We start from the raw sequence: 20,637 nt of genomic DNA, 5'->3' as shown, positions 1-20,637 counted from the left end.
AATGTTATCCCAGCTATTACATTTTTCTAATTCTTGTCTTTAATATTGCTTATTAAGGACGGTATTTATTTATTTTTAAAAAGAAAACAAACTATCTTTTTTTCATTATACATACCAATCCAAGTTCGCACTCCCTCCCCTCCTCCCATGCCCTCCACATACCCTTCCACCCCAACCTCACTCAGTCCTCAGAGAGGGTAAGGTACTTTGCATTGTGGAAAGTCCAAGGCCCTCCCTACTATATCTAGGTTAAGCAAGGTATCCATCCAAAGAGAATAGCTTCAATAAAAGTCAGTACAAGCAGTAGGGATAAATCCTCGTGCCACTGTCAGTGGCCCTGTAGTCTGCCTCAGCCATGCAATTGTCAATCACATTCAGAGGGACTAGTTTGATCCTATGCTTGTTCCTTACCAGTCCGGCTGGAGTTGGTGAGCTCCCATTAGCTCAGGTAGACTGATTCAGTAGGTGAACCCATCATGGTCTTGACCTCCTTGCTCATATTCTCATTCCTCCCACTCTTCAACTGGACTGTGGGAGCTCAGTCCAGTGCTCTGAAGTGGGTCTCTGCCTCTGTTTCCATCAGTTGTTGGATGAAGGTTCTTTGGTGATATTTAAGATGTTCATCAATCTGACTACAGGGCAAGTCAAGATCGGGCCCCCTCTCCTCTATTGCTTAGGGTCTTAGGTGGGGTTATCCTTATGGATTCCTGGGAATTTCTCTAGAGCCAGGTTTCTTGCTAACCCTATAATGGCTTCCTCGATCAAAATATTTCTTTTCTTGCTCTCATCTCTGTCCTTCCTCCATCTCGACTATCCCATTCCCTCAAGTTCTCCTCCCCTCTCCCCTTCTCCCTTCCTCTTTCTCTTCCATGTTTCCTTCTTCTCCCAACCCCATGTTCCCAATTCCCAATTTTTTCAGGAGATCTTGTCTGTTTCCACTCCTTCTGCAACTTCGGTGGAATCCTATTAAGAACAGTTTAAAGAGGCAACTTTAAAAAGCTGCTATTTTTAAAATAAAATGTTTATTCTTTTTTACATATATTGTTTGAGAAGTAGGAAAGCAAGTCATCACACCCTGCATATTTTCTGTGCTAATGTGCTCACAAATGCCAATTAGTTGGTCTTGACCTGGCTTTTGAGACCTGTTGAGTTTTTATTCTTAGTTATCTTTGCTTTATCATTATAGAACCAGGGTTATGCTTAAATACAGAAACAATTTCACAGATCATGGGTTATTTGGTTTATAGACAGTGTCTGTATCTCTCATTCTGACTCTATTAAGGCATATAAAATTTATTTCTAATTGTCAATTTCTCTAATTCTACAAGAGAATGTAATTTGCAAAAGAAGGAATGAGAAGAAACAATGAATATAATCCATATGAACATATATATCATGAATAGATGTGAATGGTTCATATCAATTTTTCACAACAAAAAGGCAACTAATTTTCTATAGCAAAGACAATACCCGCTAACATATAGATGAGTTGGCCCACTAAAAATTCAGTGGTTTCTCTGCCATTAATAAATGTGAATCTCTCACCCTCAAAAAAGGAAAAAAAGAAAGAAAGAAAAAGAACTGCTATAGGCCAACGTACAAATTAGACAATCAAAATTTTTGCCACTGCTTACATCACTTGCTCCGCTGACCAAGAAAAAAGATCAGATTCTTAGACACCTGGAAAGAGAGGAGAAACCACGTGATGCTATCCACACGTCATGGGAAATTTGCTTACAGTTCACTATGGTCTTTTTTATTACTGCTCAAATGAAGTATTGCCTCTGTTCCCACAAATTTTAATTTCCCAGAGGAAAGGTGGTGTTTCTGTTTTCATTATGCTATGTTTAAGACAATTACATACGTAATTAATATTTAATAAATGTAATGTTTACAAGATGAATGAATAAACAGGTGAACTTCAACTTCAGTAGTAAACTAATATATTACAAATACACAGATAATGTTCTATAGCTTCCCTCAGGTAGCTAACATTAGTGTTGATGCCTATCACCATATTATTTTATTATTATTTATCTATCTTATCTCCATAGAGAGAAACTGAGTTAAATGTTAGTGAATCAAGTATGGCAAAAAAGAAAAGTTAAACTAATCCATTATCGTCAATAACTAAAAACTACACATTCAGGTTTTAAGTTCTGGGAACCTTCTTCCTATGCCATACCAAATGACTAACTATATATAACTATATAACTACATATAAGAAAAATAAAGCAGCATGGCATAGAAACAAAGAGTCCCTTGCAAACAGATTATAATGGCTTCTTGGTAACTTACATGAAATTATTTATGCGACTAACCGTGGGATCCCAACACAATAACAATTGGAATCTCTTGGCAATTAGGCTTCAAATTGTGCATTACTAGGAGATTGCTAATAGTACACATAGTAACTTTAGAGAGCCAGGAAGAAAGGTGTGACTGTGTTTCTGACTGCAGAGCAATTTTCCAAGTCTCATTTGAAGACTTCTTCAAAACTGTGGGATACCAGTCATTAGCAGACATGAATTAACTTAGTCCTTTCCTTTCTTCATTATATACAACAATGCAGTATTGTTTCTTAATTGCAATCTGGCATAAGGAAAGTATTATTTCACAAAACTTGCCTCTGTCATAACCATGTTTCAAGTGTGTGTGTGTGTGTTCATTGCTACTCATGTGTATTAATAACATACATGAGATTTCTCATAGAGGTCATAGTCAAAACTATGTAAAAGCCATCAATTTACAAGAAATAGAGAAATGTCATAAGCAGCATTGTGTGTGAGGACTTTGGTTCTTTGCCTCAGAAGCACCAATGCTGGTGGTGAAATGTGGCTCTATCCTATACAGATCTAACCCAACACATCAAAAGTGATCTGGCCGAATTTTCAAGTCCACTGATTATTGTTATTTCTGTTTTACTTGGCAATACATAATACAGTCAGAAAAAAATAAAATACGTCTTCATTGACTCTGAGGCCTACAAGACAGAACCGAAAGGCTGGAGAGACACTGTTTTAGTTTTTTTCTGGCAGAAGGACATTATAGAAAGGGTGAATATGGAAAATGATCAGCTAGCTACATAGATGAGGCAGGAAAACAGGTTACAGTTCCTAAACCAGGAGTGGGATGTCAACATGGACAATTTTCAAGAGAAGAATTTATTCGAACATTACTAAGACTGTTAGAGAGATGGCTTTGAAACCCAAATCTGGAAAACAGAAAGGTTTGAAATCAGATACAATATGAATTATTTTACAAGGTGAGCTAAATATGTTACATGAGAAGTAACCCATGTTGAAACATGCATCATTATAAAAATACAAGTGGAAGTCACTGTGCACTTTAAAGAGGAGATGAGAAGATGAAATGAATCCATTCTAATTTCACCAGTGAGACTTGCTCATGCCATAGATCACACTTTCTAAGGGTGGGAAAAAAATCATAAATTCTGTAAAGAAAACCTGATTGGTAGAGGAAAGACTGTATTAGGAGCTGCGGGCTGCGTTCCTGCCGCCCCAGCTTCTGGTCGCCTGGCTACCTTATGCCCCAAAATAACAACACACAAACTGTATTCTTTTAAACACTGCTTGGCCCATTATATCTAGCCTCTTCTCGGCTAACTCTCGCACCTGGACTAGCCCATTTCTAATAATGTGTGTAGCACCCCAAGGTGCGCTTACCGGGAAGATTCTAGCCTATGTCCATCCTGGGTCGGAGCTTCATTGCATCTGCCCTGGGGAGCAGCTGCATGGCATCTGAGCTCACTTCCTCTTCCTCCCAGCATTCAGTTCTGTTTACTCCACCAACCTATGTTTTAACCTATGATGGCCAAGCAGTTTCTTTATTATTTAACCAATGACCTTCCTCCATCAGAAAGGCATAGAATAATTTGGGTGGAAATTTAGGGATAAAGAAATAGATACTAGAGAAACACTTTGTGTAGACTGCAGCTTTTAAAATAAGTTCCGCATGAAGCGTCAAAATTAAAACCTGTGTGAACCAGAGCAGCGAAATGTAGTGAGTTGTCTTATAAACCCAATTTCATATGGTGGTAGGGAACAGTAACATCTCCCAACATACTTACATACTTATAAACTTCTCACTTGCATATTTTATACACACACACACACACACACATACACATATATATATATATATATATCAAAATTAGGAAGTATAGTGAACATCTGTTCTGTAACTAAAGAAAGAAGCAATGCAGCAGTATTTCTGCAAGAACAGTCTATCTTGTCTTGTTAAAAAGACAAGAAGAAGACACATTGTCTAAGTATACTGCAGAAGCAGAAAGAGTGAGATAGAGTAGTGAAGGAAGGAAGAACATAAATACCACTCTAAGGTTACACCTTGGAAGTGACTAGGTCTTACTTAAGTATTTCCTGCATAGCACTCATCCATTTTCTCCTGTTATTTTAAATGGGCACAGTAAACACGTAAACATTTGTTCAGAGAATGAATAAAATTTAATTGAAAAATCAATACATTCAATATATTTTAAATTACAAAGACTGGAGAACAGAAGACAATCAGGAAACAATAGCTTTAGTTTGACTAGAATAATTGTAGATAACAGAATAATACAATGTTCACCTAAATGTGAGGTTGGTTTTCACTGGATTCTTTGGATCCTGGGAGTATTGATATTGTGCATGAAGTAATGGGAAACTATTGCTTTAAAACAACAGACATTATCTAAACACTGACTGAGACAATTATTTAGTAGTAGATAATTGCATGGATCGGAAATTATGGGCTAGATAAGGTTTCCTAGAAGAAGCATAGCAATGACACTTGGAAATTCCGTCTCATTAGAAAACGTCCTGAGAGTACACTAGGGTTTCCATCTTTACTGTTTGTGATGCTGTGTCAGATGTCAAGAGTACCTAACTACCAAATGGAATGGCCTGTCTTTCAATATACTCTTTATTTTATTACTGCTAGATAGCTACTACTATTTAGCTACCTATGCATCCATAGATCATTTATCTATAATATATCTATCTTCCTTGGATTACTACCAGAGTAATTCTATTAAATATAAATTTGTTAGTGACATTCTCTTTGTAAATCCTGGAATGATAGTTTTTAAAATAGTGTACAGAATCCTTATCTAACATTAAAGATAATTTATATTAACCTTTAGATTGCTCTATCTGGAAATTATAAGAAAAATATGGTCTAAATAAAAATCATTTACAGAAAGACAGATACAATGAAATATAAGCATATTAATTGAGTTAAGTCAATACCACAGAGAAAATATAATGCATTTTCTCTCATTTGGTTCTTCTAGTTTATATAGATACAGGAAAGCATATATTCATAAAATGAAAAATGACTATTCATGATATGCCCATGTTTTCTACCTTGCCCTGGCCCATTCTAATAAGCAGGTAGACTCCCTCTCTCTCTAAGTCTCCTGTTCTTCTCAACATCCTTTTTTGTCATCTGCCTCATAGATTCTCTGGGTTTCCTGGTGTGTATAGTGAACCGTACCTGACCACACAGAGAACACCCGTCTCCTTAGCAGAGTGAATAGGTTCCAGGAAGACGGCTGGTAGAAGGTGAGCCAAGCAGGTGTTTCAACATACCTTTTGTTACACTTTGGAAAAAAAATAAAGAAAGAAAGAAAAGATGCCTTCCCCCCAGGGTTAGAGAAAACACAGGGAAGAACAATCATTCTTAGACTCATCTTCTAACTACCCTCTTTCTGTCTGGTAGAAAGATATATAGGTGAATAAGTGGCTGTCTTTGCCACCACTGACAGGAATCTCATTTAGAAAGATAGGCAAAAATGAGAAAGAAATCAGGGCACTTGCCTGGCTAAACCCTTGGGCATTCTGGGTTGCATGAAATCAAAGAAACTTTCCCCCATGTGTGAGCCAGCTTGAATGTATCATTCCTAGGATGCAACTAAACAGATACTAATGAAATCTGCTCATGTCAGTCGTGGATAAGCCTGAACCCACCTTCTGTGCTGTGTGTTACTTTATACTCCATGTAACATATATCTGGTCACAGAGTTAGATAAGAAAATGGAGCCTATTCAAAACCAGAGGAGAAAGTAGTTAATCCTCCAAAAGTTCTTCTTTGAACTGTGAGACTTGATGAAGTTAAAAGAAATCCATATAAAATTAAGGATCTTTAATTATTTCTTAATTAACCCTAGAAAAGAACATGAATCTCCCATTTAACTTCTTACTGAAGCCTGAGTTACAGATTACATGTGGTCAATTTCCCAGAAAGGAAGGGCAGTTGCAGGCCAACATGTTAGAATACAGGGTGGAGCACAGCAGGACTGGGAGCAGGGGTGGAACACAGCAGGACTGAGAGCAGGGCTGGAACACCGCAGGACTGAAGAGACAGGATGGCTCCGTTTTTCAGCCTCCAATTTGAAAGTTATTTTCTTTATTAATCATGAGACATTTCAGATATTAGAGAAAGTCCTAAAGTACCTATGATAGTATCAAATTTAGATATAGTTACCTAAATCTAATGGGAAATTTGTAAAGAGAAAATGAAATCAAAATTTACTAAATTAAGGCAAAGAAATCAAAACTAGTATTTACTGGGGGGGGGCTGCATGTGCATGAGGTGGCTGGAAGACAACCTGAGGTATCATTGTTCAGGAGCTATCCATCTTTCTTTCAAACTGATTTTACTGATATCATAATGTCATTACATCGTTTCCCCTTTCCTTTCTTCCCTCCAAGCCTCCCCATATATCCTTCCGTGTTCTCTTTCATATTCATGTCCTCTTTTTGCATTAATTGTTGTTATGTATGTGTCTCTTCCTAAGCACCTAAACACGACTAGCTCAGTCTGTATAGGCTTACTTCTTTGTATGTTTTCAGGGCTGACCATGAGGAACTAGAAAAGCAATTAGTGTGTTCTTTCCTTGGGGAAGGCATTTTTCTCCTACTCCTGGCATCTATTACTTGCCTAAAGTTCTTTGCATAGGGTTGAGGTCTCGTGGGCTTTTCCCATTCACATTGGGGTAACTATTGGTTTTTGAATTAAGGGTTCTCCTTGTCCTGGCATTAGCCAATTTCGCCAGGCTGGCTGGCCAGCTAGCCACAGATACAGCTGCCTCTGCCTCCCCTAAGCTGGAACTGCAAGCACACAGCATTACACCGGCATTTCCACATAGGATTTGGGGACCAAACAAGTCCTCAGGTTGGCAGGGCAGCATTTGATTGACTGAGCCACAAAAAAAAAAAAAAAAAAAAAAAAAAAAAAAAGATGGAACAAATAGGATTTGTTTTTGCCTTCTTTTTTCCTTTAAAATTTTCTTTTTAAATATTTGAATTGTTTTGTTTTGATTTATTAAAAGGTTGAAATCTATAGCCTTACATTTGGTGGCCACAGAAAATGTAGATTGAAGCCTCAAAGAAATATCACGAAGAAGCCCACTAGGCATGTGATTATATAGCCCCTATTAACACTTGACAACAAGCATGAAAAATGCTTATGAAGACTTCAAAGTCTTCACAGTGAGGCAGTCAAGAAATCACCTTTAAACAAGAACAAGAACTTTTTTCTATTCCAATAGATTAATAGGTGTTATGCTATTAAGCTGATTTAATGAAGAAACCAAAATCAAAAGAACATCTTTTGAAGACAAGGCCATGTAAGTCAACCAGGTCAGAGGTGACAGTCCTCTGCGCAGTCCATCTCATGCCGTTGCTCATACTTTAAGTTACTAAACGCTATCCTCAAAGCAGAGTACTTCAGATTGATAATTTAAATCTTGCAGGACAATGGGGAAAATTAAAAGTTAATTGGTTTTTAATTTGCATAGAACAAATTTTAAAAACTGTAATCTGTCATTTCTGGGGTGACACTGCTTATGGGCATGGCAGCTATAGAGGAATTATGGTGGGGATACATAAAATGATAGAGAAAGGAAATTGATTCTGAATCTTTCTGGGTTCTCCATCAACTTCTGTTGTTGTTACTTGCGAGCTTTATTGCCCTATTCATATTTATGCTTGTCAGCAAGTTTCCCACGGCTATGTTCAAAGGGCAGCTGTTCGTTCACACTCCCCAATGACTAAATCTATCAAAGCCAATGTCTGGCCCAGGGATAAGAACTGATTTCTAAAAGGCTGCCAGCTTCATTCCTTGATGAGATTCAGAGTTCGTCTGTTGGACCCAGACAGCTTGAGTATTTATTTTATTAACTTAACTATTATTATATCTCAACAATAATACTTAAAAGATAGAACAATTACTTTGGAGGGCACCAAGCCTCATAGCATTAATGAATGCGGCATCCTAATATTTACTATGTAGCTACTGAACATCTCCATTATCTTAAGTCTACAGATTCCTCTCAGGAATCCTATAATAAAGGGTCAATAAATGTGGTTTCCATGTGAGCAAATAAGTGAAAGATGATCAGGAATTTAAAACAGGTGGGCTAGTGACACAGTTCAGCCATATGTGCTTGCCTAGGACATGACAATCCCAAAATCTATAGCCAGCAAATAAGATGTAGGGGATAAAAGAATCTACACAGATACAAACATCTGACAGATCTTCCTGTGGAATAATCCTTCCATACACTGAGGAAATGTGTTGCTCTCATTGTTAATAAAAAGCTGAAAGGCTGGTAGCTAGGCAGGAGTTTCAGGGCAGACAGAATGCTGGGCAGAAGAAGATAATCTGAGGGGCTGTCGGTCAGACATGGAAGAAGCAACATGGGAACATAACAAAGACATTTGCACTTGAATGAGTGTCAGTAGCCAGAAGCAATCAGTGACACCAGACCTGGTGGTCTGTTGAGCATATTACTAACATTTGCTTTTAACTCCTATAAAGCCATGTTAAATAATGAAAGCACTCATTTTTGAAGTCACATGTGCCATCACATGACAAATTGTAGTACGCATACTTTCTCAAATATTGCACTGAATTCTGACCACCCGTGTCTCTCATTAGTAGCTTGAGAGACTTTCTACTGGATATAATACAACCCTAAATCTTCCCAATCCCATGTTCATTTATTAGCAGTCTATCTGGAACCAAATAGTTTGTGCTAATGGCTATATTTATCAAAGAAATGCTTATGAATGGATGGGTAAGTCATTTATGTAGACTAAAAAAAAAAATCACTAAGAAAATGACATCCAATCTCCCCATTTATTTTTTCCATTAATTTCTTTATTTCTAAATGTACTGAAGATTCAGAATATAATCTGAACTTTATACATAGAAAGGCTAAAATAATGAGACAGGGCTCATAACACTCTAAATACCACACTTAAAAGTTTTCAGTTTACACATATTACTGAATTACTTTCTTTGAATGACAACTTTCTTTGCTTCTTGTATTATATTAATTAAATAAGAAATATAGATGCATTAACTAAAACCCATACAGCAATTTAATTTATCAAAGATCCATGTATAGATTACAGGTGATAAAGGAGTTACTTTCTACCAGATCTAGTGACTGCATTGATAAATGCGGAAAAATTATAACTAACACAACACAGCCTTGCATACTGCTGGTGAAAAATAAATTAATAGGTCTATTACCAAAAAAAACATTTTAAAGATTGCTCCAAAGATTAAAAACAGGACTAATTCATGATCTTGCAATTTCTATAGGAAGAATATGACCATAAAAAATAAATATGTTAAAGCAACATCTGCACTCCAGTGCTCACTGCAGTACTCTTCACTACAGGAAAAGTGTCTCCCAATAATGCATGAATAAAGAAATTATGATAGACACACATCCCTAGATCACTATTCATCCATACAGGAGAATGAAGTCCTGGCATTTGTGACTACATGGACAGAACTCAAGTTCACTATACTAAGCAGAAAAGCACAGGCATAAAAAGACAAGGATCACATGATCTTCCTCACACGTAAAAGTTAATTTCACGAAGTTGAACAGAAAAAGGTGGTTACAGAGACAATGGGAAGGAAATAATGGTCAACATTTTGGATGGTTAAGTTATATAGGAACAGATGCTATGCTATGCTCCGCTAAATACCAGCATGAATTTAGTTAACACTCATGTATTATATATTCCTAGAAGATAAAGTATTTTTAATCTTTTCATCATAAATAGTTAATAGGACAGCACAGCCTTGTAATATGTAGGTGTAGATAGGTACATGTTAAGCAACAACTGAAAAGAACTCTCAGCACTAGCATGTCGTCAAGAGAGCTTGAGTAACACACAGGTGCTATGCTAAGCACACTTAATCCTTCCACGTACAAAAGTGTGAATTGTCATTATTCATGCTTTATTCACAAGAGGAAATGGAGGGTTAGAGTTGTTGATGCCATTCCCACAGGATGGAGTGCAACTGAGTTGATGTTCTTAACCATTCCTTAGAGCTGCCCTGTACCCTTGGCATATTCACCTTATACTCTAATTTTCTAAATTATTGACTTCACCTTGAAAATCTGTTCTACTCAACATAAAAAAGGCTATGACCTTATACTTCTGACCTCAAACTATAATACATGCCTCTGTCTGGTGACTGAATCATACCTTCCTAGAGTCAATTCAGCATATGAGCCAGAGCACTAGAAGCTGAGCAAGATTCAGAGAGGTTCACTTGCTATATCAAAAATTACTTCCCTGCAACTGAGTTTGCTCACTTATTGAACAGAAATATGAAGTTAAAAAATGGTTCTAGTTAGATTTATAAAAATAAGTGAATAAGTGCATAAAGTCAGACTATAAAAAAAGTTCCTCTACTAGAAAAGGCAATAGAATCTCAGAACATCTCTTTTTCTTATTTTCCAACTATGGTACAGCATCATTTTTATGTATTCAAAACTCAAGTGCCTAGTGGCTGGTTGTGCTATTGGATCACTGCTGGTTCACTTCTAGATCTTAGAGCCATCATCAATATACCTGATGTATATTTTAAAGGTGTAGAGTCCTTCCCAAATGAAGCAAGGAGTTACCAAACATTTCATATATAGATGTTACATAAATACAAGAATACTGTGATAGATGGCAGTGTACCTTATAAGGGTGGGCAATTCTTTTTTTTTTTTTTTTTTTTGGTTTTTCAAGACAGGGTCTCCTGTAGCTTTGGTGCCTGTCCCGGAACTAGCTCTTGTAGACCAGGCTGGCCTCAAACTCCCAGAGATCCGCCTGCCTCTGCCTCCCGAGGGCTGGGATTAAAGGCATGCACCACCACCACCCGGCAGGATGGGCAATTCTTATCTTTAAAATAGATCTTTTCTAGTCAGTCGAACTTCAACTACATGTATTAAATAATAAGTATTTTCCCAAGAATACTTTATGTTCTAAAATTCACAAATTTCACTAATGTTGCATCTCTATGTCAATTAATGTAATTTGAAAAAGGGCCAACAAAATATAAATGGAAACCAGCATTAGCAAGGGTGTGTAAAATTGGCTAATGGACCAAAGCACAGCATTTCCATCATTATACAGAATATTGAGAAATAATATTGTCTCTTTTCATCAAATTTATCATCAGAGACAAAAGCTATCTGGATAGACAAACAAATGTGGTTTTGTTTTTTTTTGTTTTTTTAATTTTTTTTTTGTTGTTGTTTTTTGATTGTCGAGACAGGGTTTCTCTGTAGCTTTTGGTTCCTGTCCTGGAACTAGCTCTTGTAGACCAGGCTGGTCTCGAACTCACAGGGATCCGCCTGCCTCTGCCTCCTGAGTGCTGGGACTAAAGGCGTGCGCCACCACCACCCGGCCAAATATGGTTTTTTAAAACTGCTATAGAACTACTTGATTTTCAGAACAACTTGATGTCTACAGAAGCTGTAGGAAATATAGCAGTGGCACTTCAAATAACCCTAATATCAGAGGACTTTTGCTCGTATACTGAATACCTAGCTGATGCAAAACATATAATACACATTTATGTAGGTTTATATGTAATCCATCCATGGGCAATGGAATACGCAAGAATACTAGTTTAGTTAGTCTGTGTCATAGAAAAGAGCTAACATGCATGTTCCTTCCTCAGACAGATCTACTCAGTATAGAAAATATTAAACATACCTGTGAACCTTGAATTTTAAAGTCTAAAATAAAATTTCTAAGTAATGTAATTGTAATAAATAAAAACATAATATATGGGAAAGTATTTATTGGACTTGCTACCATAACCTAGATGTATGATGGTTTTGTATGTTCAATACAGTAATTTTTAAAAGAAAGACAGACAGACAGAGACAGAGATACAGAGAGAGAGAACCAATTTGGCTGGCCTAGTTAACCAGCTTACCCTAAGTCCCTGTCTCCCGACCTGGGATGACAGTCCTGATTATTATGTGGGTGCTGGGTATCTGAATCTCAGTTACCATTCATTTGTAACAAGCACTTTACTATCTCCAGCCTCTGAGATGATATCCATATATTTTTAACAAACACCTACATGTACAAATGCATATTACAACACAATCTTTGAACCAATTGTGCCTTTAGTCTTTGCAAGACTCCAGAGGTCATGAATAATCACTGCCCTTTCCACTCAAAAGTAAAAAGTTGAATATTTGATTTTAATTTTGATGATGTGCAGTTACAAGGAAACGCAGCACTGCATAAAAAATAAAAATAGGGAAAAAAGCACAAGCTATGTAAGTGTATTCTATAACTGAAAATGCACCTATTTCTCAATATGTAATTATTAGATAAAAATGACATTTTTCAAAAAAAACTGAAAGAGACAAATAGAACATTAAACACAATCTGAGCCAAAAATAAATACAAATCCCATGAAACCAAAAGAAATCCATCCACACATTACTACTGAGCATCTGAGGAGTGACAGGTACCACTGAGGATGAGCTTGTTGTGTAGGTACAAGGATGGCTGCATCTGTGCTATGGCTGCATATCTACACTGTACCACCCTTCATTACATTCTTGACTGGCAGACAGCGGCCCCAAGGCCTTCTGAAAGCAAACATCACTAAGGAATGACAAGAGTTCAGATCAAACGTGACCATTTGAAGGACTTGAAAATAATTGGACTGATAAATTCTAAGATAAAAAATGGCATTAGAGAGTTCAACAAGGTAAGTAAACACCCATAAGTGGAATGTAGGGATGCTCTACCTGCAGGACAAGTTGCAAGGCAGAGAGAGCAATGAAATAATACTGGATGGATGATCAAGTAACTGTAACACCCTGTACTTAACAACTACATGCAACCCATCTAGGAAGTAAGGACTCTTTACCTTCATTTTGCAGATAAACACAGGTCAGCAATGTTTAGTGTTCAGACAGATTTTTTTAAGAAGTGTTCAAGTGCCAGCTTGAAGACTCAGACAATAAAACAGTTGCCACACAAGGAGAGGAAAAACTGCCAATATGGGTGAGTACCAGTCTAAAACTAAGGACTGTGTAGCTGGCCATATGCTTTGAGACCATGAGGCTCTTTCCTATAGTAAATGTAGGATTTTAGGCTGGGCGGTGGTGGTGCACGCCTTTAATCCCAGCACTCGGGAGGCAGAGGCAGGCGGATCTCTGTGAGTTCGAGACCAGCCTGGTCTACAAGAGCTAGTTCCAGGACAGGCTCCAAAGCCACGGAGAAACCCTGTCTCGAAAAACCAAAAAAAAAAAAAAAAAAAAAAAAAAAAAAAAAAAAAAGTAAATGTAGGATTTTGCACTCTCGATTCCCCTCTCTTCACTGGTATGATTGCTGTGCTGCTCAGTAACGCCATGGAATGATACTAAGAAGAAAGTAGGTAGACTTTAACAAGATACCAATGAAAAATCATTTACTACAGCAGCAAGTGTCTGAATCACTTGGGTAAGAGTATACATTCCTATAGCTGTCTCGCTCTAGCAGCATGGAACACACACAGAGAGAGGGAGGGTGCTCATGCACAAAGTGAATTTGAGGTCACAGAGTCATATTCTGCCTCAGTGGGATTTCTGACTGTCTTTTACAAATGTCTAGGTTAAAGTCTTTTAACTTCCCTAGGTAACACAAGTTCACCACAGGCTATACTACTCCTCACAGGTGAAAATCAGCTAGGCGTGTGGCACAACACTGCAGTCCACCTATACCTTAAAACAAATAAGGTACATTTCTTTTTTTTTTTTTTTTTTTTCTTTTCGAGACAGGGTTTCTCTGTGGTTTTGGAGCCTGTCCTGGAACTAGCTCTTGTAGACCAGGCTGGTCTCGAACTCACAGAGATCCGCCTGTCTCTGCCTCCCAAGTGCTGGGATTAAAGGCATGAGCCACCACCGCCCGGCTAAGGTACATTTCTTGATAACACCAACAGCCAGAACAACTATACCACACCCCAGGCTGAGAAAAAAGAAGATGCAATTACTGGGTGATGACCAAGAGACGTGGAAGTTAATTAACTTGGGGAAAAAGCCATAAGGCAGAAATTGAAAGGAAAAGAGGGGACTTTGGCTTTAATGGCCTAAGTTGACTTCAGCACCCACTAGTTTAATGTCAGGCTCTAGGGTATTTGATAGGCTTATAGTCGCATTCCTGTAAACATGAATATATTTTTAACCTTAGTCACAACAACTACAGTAAAAGTTTCAAACTCCATAAAATGAAAACAGAGACGATTCCCAGGCTAAGCATGAAGAAAACGAGGTTGACCACAGGAATCAGAATGAGGGTCTGAACGATCACTCTTTACTCCTTAACCTCATAGAGACAGGCAGTAGAGAGATCCGATGATTAATCTATCTAAAATCGAGTGAGAGAATAGAAAGCAAGAAGACTAAGAAAAGGCATCTTTGTCTACTCACCTCATACAATAAGCTCTAACTCATAGAGTCAGGTATGAAACAAAGCAAGAAAAAAAAACAGTAAAACAAAATCAGAAGATGCCTATACTGGTGCAAGCAGGCAGAACGCAAGGCACAGACAGCAGTGCAGACACTCACTGCAAAGCTTACATGGTGGAATTAGAAGAACAAAAAAAGAGAGGGAATCACTACCCTAATCACAAGAGCAAACCTCTGAGGCAGGAAAACTGGGAAGTCTTTTACAAATAGCAGCTGTCAGGACATATTTCAACATCAGGAGAAAATGAGCCCCCTTCGAGTAAACTTTATGGCTCCATGATGCTTGCTGATACCCAGCAGCCAGGAAAAAGGCCCTAAGAGAACCCAACTAATCCTAGGACAAGGAGGCTGGCTGCTTGCAGGCTCAGGCAGCAACCGTAAGAGGACCTTCGGTAAGCTCAGCCTCTAGGACCACAGCTGGAGTCGTCCTGTCTGTGGCTCTAATTCAGACTCGCAGACTCACTGGTGCTCAGGACAGCATCTGTGGGTCTCGAGATTTATGTCTTCTAAGAATCAGAGAAAGACTTAATTCTAGGAAAATATGTGGCCTCTCAATCAAACCTGCCATTCTCTGAGAAGTGCACAGAGAGTCCCAAGCATACAGTAAACAGGAGTCCAGCATAGCAAAACCCTCCAGGACAACACTACCCCCACATTAACTGACACTGTAAAGGCTTGCTGAGTACCTTGCATATATTAAGATGTTGCTACTAAAACTGAGGAAAGCCTAACATATTCAAGTGGAGAGCACACAGACAGATTGCTTAAGAAGGCACCTAAATAAATATATAAGCCCAACAAACATGAGTCCCAGCAGGAAACAAATGCAAGCTAAGAGACAGTACTGACTAAGAACAAAACGCCTAGACTACAAAATAGCACAACTACTATATGATGGGGTAGAATTTAAATGCAGGCAGGCAACAGGGAACTAAGGCTTGCAAATTTAGCTGTATTGCACTGTCCCTCCAAAGGAAGAAAATGGATTAGAATGTCTTGCCAATGTTAATAAATTGTGAAAGACAATGAGGCAGAATTGGGGTCTGGGGAGATAAGGCAGTCAATAGAGCACTTACCATGAACACATGAGGGCCTGAGTTCAAATCTTAGAATTCAAATAAGAAAAAAAAAGCAGGGAATGGAGGTAAATGCTTACAAGTCTGGTGCTGGGGAAGCAGAGACTAACAGATACCTGGGGCTCTACAAGCTAACCAGACTAACCTAAATTGGTAGGCCTCAAACCAGTAAGAGAATCTTTGTGTAAGACGAGGGCTAGTGAGACACAAAGGTGTTTTCCCTGAAGTATAAGGACCTGAGAACAATCCTAGGTTTATACAGTGAAGAGAGAATTAACTTTTGGAAAATATCCTCAGACCACTACACATGTGAATGCCATGTGTACATGACAGACTCACCAATGTACACAGAAGTAAACACAGAGAAATAAAGATGCATACAAAACGCACTGGAAAAACAATATACATGTACAGAAACGGGGGGGAGGGAATTGAAATTCACAGTCCTTCCAATAAAAGTCAAATGTAAGTGACAAATTTTGGGGAACCAGAAAGTCCTGAGTCTGAGGGAGCTCACTCACATGCAACACAGAAATAAAGAACAGAATAAAAACAGCATTGGAGACAAAGTGTGCCACAAGCAGGAGAAACTGAGAGGTTCCAATAATCTCTTCAGGAGTTCCAAAGGAAGAAAATAATTAATCAGACTCATTATGGAATAAAATAACGCTTGAGAATCTTAGGCTATGATTTCTCAGATAATAAGTTTGTCTGAAATGTGAGAGTTTAGCAAAGAAAGAGCACTAAACATACCAAAGTAAAACCATAAAATATTACTATTCAGGTTATAACATTAAAGGCTCACATTGACAGAGGAAAAACATAGAAGAAAGTGACAAATAGTCTGTGGGAATTTTCTCCTTTCTGACCTGATTTCCAAGACACAGTTGCAATGTTTAACATTTTAAAAAGTGCAACTTCATGTACAAGGGAGACTCCACAGCCAGTATCACACTGTGCCTTCTCACCAGAGGACATCCTTCTGTCCTCCACTGACACAGGTCACATGATTAGCTTTGGCCAATGACATGAAAAGGGGAAGCAAGCACTGAATTGAACATGTTCAGCCTGAGGCTCTTCCAGTTTGTGTACGGGCAGTCAACAGTTGATGTGGCCAGAAAGACATCCTGCCTGTCAGAAGCCTGCTCTCCACAAACCAAATATAGATATTTCTAGACAAATACACACAGGAAGAATTTACTACTCACACTTATCACAAGGAAAAAAAAAGAATTCTTGAAGGAATTATCTATCTAGTAAAGAGAGGTGGTATCAGGGAAAGTGAAGATTATATTAAATGAACATAGTTTAAAATTTAAAAAACTGGCCTTCCTATGTTCTAAAGCTTCCCACAAAATCAGCTTATGATCCTTTCTTGAAATATAAAACAAGAAATAAATCTAAACATTTGAAAATATGAGAGAAAAACATGGGAAAATACACAAACTGCCATCAGTCCTACTCAGATCACAGAAGATAAAAGGCAGAGAGTATCAGGGGATCGCAAAGGGAGCGCAAAAATAAGCCCACACCTTGACTGGGGTCAGTCAGTGCAAATGAAGTAAACTTACCACCTAAAACTGGTATACTCAAACTGTTGGTCATGACCCCTTTGGAACCTTTCACAGGGTTCACTAAGAACATCAGAAAACACAGATCTTTACACTATGACTTACAATAGTGGAAAAATTACAGTTATGAGGTAGCAACTAAAATAACGTTATGAGTGGGGATCACCACACCACAACACGAGAAACTGTATTAAAGGGTTGCAACATTAGGAAGGCTGAGGACTGCGGCTCTAAAAGGTGCTATTTGGTAACAAGGAGAACACTGTCTGCTCTTTATAAAACATAACCTAATCTTCCATAGAAACGAAATAGATGAGAAAGAAATAAAGCACACAACTACAAGATACACAAAAGCATTCCGCATTATAAATATCAAATTACACTAGTTTAGCATGAGTTGAGTTTGAGAAACTTGAATATAAGCCACAAAGACATGATAATAATGAACTTGTATATACTAAACAATAAGAGGCCAAGAAATTGGAAAAATTTTGAGAGTAATGAAACGACATACACACAATCTTATTACAGAATTTTACCTTAGCACTATCAGAAACATATGCCTTGATCAGTCAAAAAGATACAGCCAGTTTTACATCAAAGAAATGCAGGCAGCACCCACTACCTTGTTTTATTTTTTTTTATTTTTTTTGTTTTGTTTTGTTTTAAGATAGTTACACTTTTTAATTAGTGAAGCATTTTATTTAACATTGCATATATAATTTTGCCTTACAACATATGGCAGAAATCACCACAAGACACTGTTGTTTTAAATCTTCCCCTTTGAAAGGACTATAACCTAGATTGAGCAATGTCTTTGATCCAGTAAAACTCATGAGTTCCTTTTATTTAGGACATTTTGTAAGGACTAAGATAATGAAGTGAATTCCACTTAGTTGTTGGTTTTGTTCCAACTTCATTGTAAATTGACTCTAGAAATTAAGTCTTTGATAGTTATCAGAGGGAAAACAAGCAAATGCAGAAAAAGATAAACAGGAGTTTTTTGGAATTCCCTCCAAACTTTATTACAACAGAGCTAATAGACAGAACTGGGGAGGTGGCTCAGAGAATAAGAGCAAGTGCCGCGCTTACAGAGGCCCCCAAGTTCACTTTCCAGTACCAGTCAGGCAAATCCCAACTGCCTACAACTCAGCACAAGGGGAATCCAATGCCTCCAGTCTCAGGCACCTACACACCAGTGAGCATGTGTACGATAGCATGCGCACACACATACACACATACACACAGAGGGAGGGAGGGAGGGAGGGAGGGAGGGAGGGAGGGAGGGAGATAATTTAAAATACAAAAAACCTTTTTAAATTTATTGTAAAATTAAAATGTTCATGTTTAAGGAATGTAATCTGGTGTTTCAGGCCTAAATATATACAGTGTTATAAATTTTGTTACTAACATTGATCATCCCACATAGTGGAGGTGTGATTGTTGAGAAACATGAGCTGTCTTGGCAATTCATGTATGTACTAATGTAGCCTTAACTGCAGACCCCACGGAATAGTCAGATCTCTAGAACTGATTCATTCTATAAAACTGAAACATTCTATTCCTTGCTACCCTGCTTATGTTTAGCGATCTGTGACTGAGATGGTTAAATCTTTATCTTTCTGAGTCTGTAAGACTTCACTTAGCATTATGTTCTCCAACTTCAACTATGTTGGCACAAATGGCTGAAAATTTTTAGGTTAAATAATACATCATTGCACATGTATGCTGTCAGAATTATAACAGTTATATCAAATCTACTCCCTCCTCAAAGGCAAAGAAGCCATGGGGGTAAGAAGAGCAAAGGTCTTAAACATCACTGTCTGAGAGTAACTCTAAAAGTTTGCACAGAGCCATCAGGACACCTACCCACCACCTGTGTGTTCCTGGGCTGACACCACTCCTACTGTTAGTAACTGCGGCTGAGGATTATTTTGTAGTATGCTGTGGAATCACACATGATTTCAACTTTAGAAAACTTCTATTGCCTGAACTTTGAAAACACCCACAGATAGCTATAACACATGATTTCAACCATTGTAGTGTCCCCTGGAGATCCGTCTCACTCTCTCAAACCCAACCCCAACTTCTCTATTTACTCATCTGTCACTGGGCTTGGAGATTGTTTCCATATACTGACTGGAGCTCTTGTGTCCTCTTTGCTGGAGATGAAACCCAGGGACTGTGTATAACAGACAAACATTCTACCACTGAGCTAATATTTCTAGCCCTTGAGTTCTCCATTATGCATTCTACAAATGATAAGTATTTATGTCAGAACCCTATTGTTTTGATTACAATAGTTTTATAACCAAGTTTGAAACTGGAAAATGTGAATCCCCCATCTCTATTCTTTCCAATGTTCATAGGTTGGAAGAAAGGATATGGTTAAAATACCCACACTATTCAAATCCATCTACAGATTCCATAAAATCACTATCAAAATTATAATGGCATATGTCACAGAAATTGAAATGGGAAAAAGTGCATGAAACTACGAAGGACCTTAACTAGATCAGTCAATCATGAGAAGAGCAAAGCCTGAAGCCTCACTGTACCTTAAAGACAGAAGCAAATTAAGATGAGAAATTATTAATTATAAGGCCCTGGGCTATGAAATTTATCTTCAAAATGGCAAGTGGGAGTTTTAAAGTAGGTAGAGGAGCTGGAGTAAGATACTTGTTGTTCAAGCATGAGTTCTTGGCTTTAAACCCAAGAACCCAGGAAAGCAGCTGAGCACAGTGGCACAAGTTTAGTAATCCCAGAACTGGAAAAACGGAGGCAGCCTAACGACAGGGACACAGACTTTCAATCTCTGTTAAAAACTGAGAAATGTGAAAATATTTGATAAGCAAAATTTTGAAAATAATTGGGTGAAAACAAAAGTACACCCATGAGATCAATGCTACTGTTCTTGCGAGGAAATTCAGAAGAGCAGAACCCACGTCCTGTTCTCCATCCTTCAGTGCTTCCTTGCATCATTAAGATTTTGCTTCTTTGGGAAAAATTGTTAGCTGGGCATTGGTGGCGCACGCCTTTAATCCTAGCACTCGGGAGGCGATGGCAGGTGGATCTCTGTGAGTTTGAGGCCAGCTTGGTCTACAGAGTGAGCTCCAGGACAGTCAGAGCTGTTACACAGTGAAACCCTGTCTCAAAAAGCTGAAAAGAAAAAAAAAAAAAGAAAATT

General features: G+C 38.0%; 1 protein-coding gene across 5 annotated transcripts in view; it reads right to left on the bottom strand.

Annotated features, from left to right (window-relative positions):
• Cep128 (centrosomal protein 128) overlaps positions 1–20,637 on the bottom strand; it is a 335,390-nt gene that overhangs the window by 125,597 nt on the left and 189,156 nt on the right. The gene's annotated exons all lie outside the window — the stretch shown is intronic.

The sequence above is a fragment of the Chionomys nivalis genome, chromosome 10 (assembly GCF_950005125.1).
Source record: "Chionomys nivalis chromosome 10, mChiNiv1.1, whole genome shotgun sequence".
Lineage (NCBI taxonomy): Eukaryota > Metazoa > Chordata > Mammalia > Rodentia > Cricetidae > Chionomys > Chionomys nivalis.
The sequence above is the reverse complement of the archived record's forward strand: the minus strand, read 5'-3'. Positions and strand labels throughout refer to the sequence as shown.